Here is an 8,209-nt window from a genome sequence, read left to right as displayed (position 1 = left end):
CAATGGCAGAGAGAACCAGTTCCTCCAAGAGAACAGGGTGGTTCAGGCTCACCCTGGAAGGAAATTCAGAAATGCTGAGGAGCTGAGACCAGGTACTCTGTGAGTAGGCGGCCGGGAGAAGCAACCCCACACCCGAGGCCAGGGGCAGTGGCCGGGAGGACCAACCCCATGCCATGGCTGCGCGCGCACAGGAGGGCCTAGAGGAGCTATCCCATGTTGAAGGTCAGGAAGGGTGGCAGTAAGGAGATACCCCTCATCCAAGGTAAGAGAAACCCAAGTAAGACGGTAGGTGTTGCAAGAGGGCATCAGAGGGAAGACACAGTGAAACCATACTCAGAAAACTAGTCAATCTAATCACACTAGGACCACAGCTTTGTCTAACTCAATGAAACTAAGCCATGCCCGTGGGGCAACCCAAGATGGGTGGGTCATGGTGGAGAGATCTGACAGAATGTGGTTCACTGAAGAAGGGAATGGCAAACCACTTCAGTATGCTTGCCTTGAGAACCCCATGAACAGTATGAAAAGGCAAAATGATAGGATACTGAAAGAGAAACTCCCCAGGTCAGTAGGTGCCCAATATGCTACTGGAGATCAGTGGAGAAATAACTCCAGAAAGAATGAAGGGATGGAGCCAGAACAAAAACAATACCCAGCTGTGGATGTGACTGGTGATAGAAGCAAGGTCCGATGCTGTAAAGAGCAATATTGCACAGGAACCTGGAATGTCGGGTCCATGAATCAAGGCAAATTGGAAGTGGTCAAACAAGAGATGGCAACAGTGAATGTCGACATTCTAGGAATCAGCGAACTGAAATGAACTGGAATGGGTGAATTTAACTCAGATGACCATTATATCTACTACTGTGGACAGGAATCCCTCAGAAGAAATGGAGTAGCCATCATGGTCAACAAAAGAGTCCAAAATGCAATACTTGGATGCAATCTCAAAAATGACAGAATGATCTCTGTTCGTTTCCAAGGCAAACCATTCAATATCACAGTAATCCAAGTCTATGCTCCAACCAGTAACGCTGAAGAAGCTGAAGTTGAACGGTTCTATGAAGACCTACAAGATCTTTTAGAACTAACACCCAAAAAAGATGTCCTTTTCATTATAGGGGACTGGAATGCAAAAGTAGGAAGTCAAGAAACACCTGGAGTAACAGGCAAATTTGGCCTTGGAATACGGAATGAAGCAGGGCAAAGACTAATAGAGTTTTGCCAAGAAAATGCACTGGTCATAACAAACACCCTCTTCCAACAACACAAGAGAAGACTCGACACATGGACATCACCAGATGGTCAACACCGAAATCAGATTGATTATATTCTTTGCAGCCAAAGATGGAGAAGCTCTATACAGTCAGCAAAAACAAGACCAGGAGCTGACTGTGGCTCAGACCATGAACTCCTTATTGCCAAATTCAGACTGAAATTGAAGAAAGTAGGGAAAACCACTAGACCATTCAGGTATGACCTAAATCAAATCCTTTATGATTATACAGTGGAAGTGAGAAATAGATTTAAGGGCCTAGATCTGATAGATAGAGTGCCTGATGAGCTATGGAATGAGGTTCATGACATTGTACAGGAGACAGGGATCAAGACCATCCCCATGGAAAAGAAATGCAAAAAAGCAAAATGGCTGTCTGGGGAGGCCTTATAAATAGCTGTGAAAAGAAGAGCAGCGAAAAGCAAAGGAGAAAAGGAAAGATATAAACATCTGAATGCAGAATTCCGAAGAATAGCAAGAAGAGATAAGAAAGCCTTCCTCAGCGATCAATGCAAAGAAATAGAGGAAAACAACAGAATGGGAAAGAATAGAGATCTCTTCAAGAAAATCAGAGCTATCAAAGGAACATTTCATGCAAAGATGGGCTCGATAAAGGACAGAAATGGTATGGACCTAACAAAAGCAGAAGATATAAAGAAGAGATGGCAAGAATACACAGAAGAACTGTACAAAAAAAGATCTTCATGACCCAGATAATCACGATGGTGAGATCACTGACCTAGAGCCAGACATCCTGGAATGTAAAGTCAAGTGGGCCTTAGAAAGCATCACTACGAACAAAGCTAGTGGAGGTGATGGAATTCCAGTTGAGCTGTTCCAGGTCCTGAAAGATGATGCTGTGAAAGTGCTGCACTCAATATGCCAGCAAATTTGGAAAACTTAGCAGTGGTCATGGGACTGGAAAAGGTCAGTTTTCATTCCAATCCCAAAGAAAGGCAATGCCAAAGAATGCTCAAACTACCGCAAAATTGCACTCATCTCACATGCTAGTGAGGTAATGCTTAAAATTCTCCAAGCCAGTCTTCAGCAATATGTGAACCGTGAACTTCCTGACGTTCAAGCTGGTTTTAGAAAAGGGAGAGGAACCAGAGATCAAATTGCCAACATCCGCTGGATCATGGAAAAAGCAAGAGAGTTCCAGAAAAACATCTATTTCTGCTTTATTGACTATGCCAAAGCCTTTGACTGTGTGGATCACAATAAACTGTGGAAAATTCTGAAAGAGATGGGAATACCAGACCATCTGACCTGCCTCTTGAGAAATCTGTATGCAGGTCAGGAAGCAACAGTTAGAACTGGACATGGAACAACAGACTGGTACCAAATAGGAAAGGGAGTACGTCAGGGTTGTATATTGTCACCCTGTTTATTTAACTTATATGCAGAGTACATCATGAGAAACGCTGGACTGGAAGAAACACAAGCTGGAATCAAGATTGCCGGGAGAAATATCAATAACCTCAGATATGCAGATGACACAACCCTTATGGCAGAAAGTGAAGAGGAACTGAAAAGCCTCTTGATGAAGGTGAAAGTGGAGAATGAAAAAGTTGGCTTAAAGCTCAACATTCAGAAAACTAAGATCATGGCATCTGGTCCCATCACTTCATGGGAAATAGATGGGGAAACAGTGGAACCAGTATCAGACTTTATTTTTCTGGGCTCCAAAATCACTACAGATGGTGACTGCAGCCATGAAATTAAAAGACGCTTACTCCTTGGAAGGAAAGTTATGACCAAATTAGATAACATATTCAAAAGCAGAGACATTACTTGGCTAACAACGGTTCGTCTAGTCAAGGCTATGGTTTTTCCAGTGGTCATGTATGGATGTGAGAGTTGGACTGTGAAGAAGGCTGAGCGCCAAAGAATTAATGCTTTTGAACTGTCGTGTTGGAGAAGACTCTTGAGAGTCCCTTGGACTGCAAGGAGATCCAACCAGTCCATTCTGAAGGAGATCAGCCCTGGGATTTCTTTGGGAGGAATGATGCTAAAGTTGAAGCTCCAATACTTTGGCCACCTCATGTGAAGAGTTGACTCGTTGGAAAAGACTCTGATGCTGGGAGGGATTGGGGGCAAGAGGAGAAGGGGACGACAGAGGATGAGATGGCTAGATGGCATCACTGACTCGATGGACATGAGTCTGGGTGAACCCCGGGAGTTGGTGATGGACAGGGAGGCCTGGTGTGCTGCGATTCATGGGGTCCCAAAGAGTCGGACACGACTGAGTGACTGATATGATCTAATCTGATCTGATCTTCCCAAACAGACCAAGAGGTTCACTCTAGACCAGTGCTTCTCAATGTGTGGTCCATGCACCAACATCATCAGTATCTGAGATCTTGTTAGAAATACGAATTCCATGACTGAGCTGAAGACAAACTGAATCAGAACCTCAACTGTGTCACTTCCCATTCTGTGTTTACAAAGCTCTACAGGTAATTCAGAGGCATTATTGAGTTGAGAACAGGACTGCCAAACTCATGGATTTTTTCCTTAATTTTCAGGGGGTGTTTTTTCTTCTACAATCAAGGGCATGAAAAGAGAAACTGAAGGAAAAGACCCAGAATAGTTTGTAAATTTCACTTTTTCTAAGGTATTGATAAAAATGGAGAGGTCTCAAAATAAGAGACATTTATTTTATCATTATTCTACTATAGATGCTTACAAAAATGGTTCAAGTTGAATTTCTTTTCTATCATGATAGAACTTGGAGTTATATGTTATTATCTCAACTTTAAACACAAGGTAAGTGAGTCTTGAAACACATATTTTTTAAGATGCTTTGTGAATTTATTTTTTAATTAATTTATTTTATTCTAGTTTTAATATAAATTTATTTATTTTAATTGGAGGCTAATTACTTTACAATATTGTATTGTATTGTATTGGTTTTGCAATACATCAAGATGAATCCGGCACGGGTGTACATGTGTTCCCCGTCCTGAAAGCCCCTCCCACCTCCCTCCCCATCCCATCCCTCTGGGTCATCCCAGTGCACCAGCCCCGAGCATCCTGTATCATGCATCGAGCCTGACTGGCAATTCATTTCACATATGTTATTATACATGTTTCAAAGCCGTTTTCCCAAATCATCCCACCCTCGCCCTCTCCCACAGAGTCCAAAAGACTGTTCTATACATCTGTGTCTCTTTTGCTGTCTCTCATACAGGGTTATCGTTACCATCTTTCTAAATTCCATATATATATATGTGTTAGTATACTGTATTGGTGTTTTTCTTTCTGGCTTACTTCACTCTGTATAATAGGTTCCAGTTTCATCCACCTCATTAGAACTGATTCAAATGTATTCTTTTTAATGGCTGAGTAATACTTCATTGTGTATATGTACCATAGCTTTCTTATCCATTCATCTGCTGATGGACATCTAGGTTGCTTCCATGTCCTGGCTATTATAAACAGTGCTATGATGGACATTGGGGTACACGTGTCTTTCAATTCTGGTTTCCTCAGTGTGTATGCCCAGCAGTGGGATTGCTGGGTCGTATGGCAGTTCTATTTCTATTTTTTTAAGGAATCTTCACACTGTTGTCTATAGTAGCTGTACTAGTTTGCATTCCCACCAACAGTGTAAGAGGGTTCCCTTTTCCCCACACCCTTTCCAGCATTTATTGCTTGTAGACTATGGATAGCAGCCATTTTGACTGGCATGAAATGGTACCTCATTGTGGTTTTGATTTGCATTTCTCTGATAATGAGTGATGTTGAGCATTTTTCATGTGTTTGTTAGCCATCTGTATGTCTTCTTTGGAGAAATGTCTATTTAGTTCTTTGGCCCACTTTTTGACTGGGTCATTTAGTTTTCTGGAATTGAGCTGCAGGAGTTGCTTGTATATTGTTGAGATTAGTTATTTGTCAGTTGCTTCATTTGCTATTATTTTCTCCCATTTTGAAGGCTGTCTTTTCACCTTGCTTATAGTTTCCTTTGTTGTGCAAAACCTTTTAAGTTTAATTAGGTCCCTTTTGTTTATTTTTGCTTTTATTTCCAATATTCTGGGAGGTGGGTCATAGAGGATGCTGCTGTGATTTATGTCAGAGAGTGTTTTGCCTATGTTCTCCTCTAGGAGTTTTATAGTTTCTGGCCTTACATTTAGATCTTTAATCCATTTTGAGTTTATTTTTGTGTATGGTGTTAGAAAGTGTTCTAGTTTCATTCTTTTACAAGTGGTTGACCAGTTTTCCCAGCACCACTTGATAAAGAGATTGTCTTTTTTCCATTGTATATGCTTGCCTCCTTTGTCAAAGATAAGGTGTCCATAGGTGCGTGGATTTATCTCTGGGCTTTCTATTTAGTTCCATTGATCTATATTTCTGTCTTTGTGCCAGTACCATACTGTCTTGATGACTGTAGCTTTGTAGTAGAGCCTGAAGTCAGGCAGGTTGATTCTTCCAATTCCATTCTTCTTTTTCAAGATTGTTTTGGCTATTCGAGGTTTTTGTATTTCCATACAAATTGTGAAATTATTTGTTCTCACTCTCTGAAAAATACTGTTGGTAGCTTAATAGGGATTGCATTGAATCTATAGATTGTTTTGGGTGGTATACTCATTTTCACTATATTGATTCTTCTGATCCATGAACATGGTATATTTCTCCATCTATTAGTGTCCTCTTTGACTTCTTTCACCAGTGTTTTATAGTTTTCTATGTATAGGTCTTTTGTTTCTTTAGGTAGATATAGTCCTAAGTATTTTATTCTTTTCGTTGCAATGGTGAATGGAATTGTTTCCTTAATTTCTCTTTCTATTTTCTCATTATTATTGCATAGGAAAAATATAACTTTCCAAAACTGAACCAGGAAGAAATAGAAAATCTTAACAGACCCATCACAAGCACAGAAACTGAAACTGTAATCAGAAATCCAGCAAACAAGAGCCCAGGTCCAGATGGCTTCACAGCTGAATTCTACCAAAAATTTAGAGAAGAGCTAACACCTATCCTACTCAAACTCTCCCAGAAAATTGGAGAGGAAGGTAAACTTCCAAACTCATTCTATGAGGCCACCATCACCCTAATACCAAAACCTGACAAAGATCCCACAAAAAAAGAAAACTACAGGCCAATATCACTGAGGAACATAGGTGCAAAAATTCTTAACAAAATTCTAGCAATCAGAATCCAACAACATATTAAAAAGATCATACATCACGACCAAGTGGACTTTATCCCAGGGATGCAAGTATTCTTCAATATCTGCAAATCAATCAGTGTAATACACCACATTAACAAATTTAAAAATAAAAGCCATATGATTATTTCAATAGATGCAGAGAAAGCCTTTGACAAAATTCAACATCCATTTATGATAAAAACTCTCCAGAAAGCAGAAATAGAAGGAACATACCTCAACATAATAAAAGCTATATATGACAAACCCACAGCAAACATTATCCTCAATAGTGAAAAATTGAAAGCATTTCCCCTAAAGTCAGGAACACGACAAGGGTGCCCACTTTCACCACTACTATTCAACATAGTTTTGGAAGTTTTGGACACAGCAATCAGAGCAGAAAAAGAAATAAAAGGAATCCAAATTGGAAAATAAGAAGTAAAACTCTCACTGTTTGCAGATGACATGATCATCTACATAGAAAACACTAAAGACTCCACCAGAAAATTACTAGAGCTAATCAATGAATATATTAAAGTTGCAGGGTATAAAATCAACACAAAGAAATGAAACACATATTTTTTTAATGTGTTCATTAGTTAATAGGTAAATTATGACATAGGCTGTGTCTCTGGTCTCAACTGGGGGTCATATATAGATTTTAATGCAGACATTTGTTATTCATGAGTCAACAAGCTAATACAATCTAGGAAAATTGGCTCAGTGATGGGAAGATAAAAGAGAATTCATTCCATTACTCCGCTCTCTCCTCTCTGCCTATGAGAGTTATCTGAGTATTGTATGATTTAAACTATCTCATAAAAATTTAATTTTACATAAACTCCCTGTTTTTTTCATTATACTTCAGTACCATCCCTTTACTCTTTGGGATCCCAGAGCACTATAGGCAGCAAGAACAATATCATGTGACTTGCAGAAATCCAACAGTTTCCTCTGATTGAAATATGGGTGACATGCCACCTGTAGAAAACCAATAGAGAAGAGGGTCAGATATTATGGAAACATAATACTAATATGACAGAGGGAGACAAAAAGTTTAAAAAATGATAAAGGAAAAATGATAACATTAAATGTAAACTGGAAATATTAACATCAACAGAGAAACAAAGAAAAGTGGGTTTATACAGTTAATTTATGATGGACATAGATGGGAGAACCAGTCCCAGTTTGACTAATCAAAAGATGGACTGTACATTTGAGTAGACATTCATGAATAAATATTTCATAGACTGTTAGCATCACCATGAGCCTTTAACTTCACCCTCTAACCTGGATGATTTTCATAATGTCCAGTACAATTTTCTGAACTGTGTTCACTGCTAAAGACTTATAAATGCTGCGACACCAAGATTTAGGATTCAGCCATCAGAACCCCACACAAACCCTTAATACCCATCGCAACTGATTTAACGCTTTATTAATTTACCTCTGATTCCATGTTTTCATGGTTTTCCTTCCTGTACAAAGCTTGCTCCAGGACACTTTCAACCTCCAAACTGGTCATGCTATCATCTCAGGGAAATGCTTCCTTCCTCTACTGCTGGGTTCTATTCACGATTTACCAGGAAGCCGTGTGCACTTTTTCCATCCAAATTTATCAGACAGAGATACCATTATGGGTTCTATTCACACCATCCAGACAGGGGCTCTACTCTCTAGAACCTTCTGTCCACAAATGTAGGATGAACAGGAGGGGAGGACAGACAAACATCTGGCTCCAGGGCAAGAAGGATGTTCTGAAGAGCAGGAGGGAGAGGAGC

The sequence above is a fragment of the Bos javanicus genome, chromosome 13, assembly GCF_032452875.1.
Source record: "Bos javanicus breed banteng chromosome 13, ARS-OSU_banteng_1.0, whole genome shotgun sequence".
Classification (NCBI taxonomy): Eukaryota; Metazoa; Chordata; class Mammalia; order Artiodactyla; family Bovidae; genus Bos; species Bos javanicus.
This window is presented reverse-complemented; position numbering follows the sequence as displayed.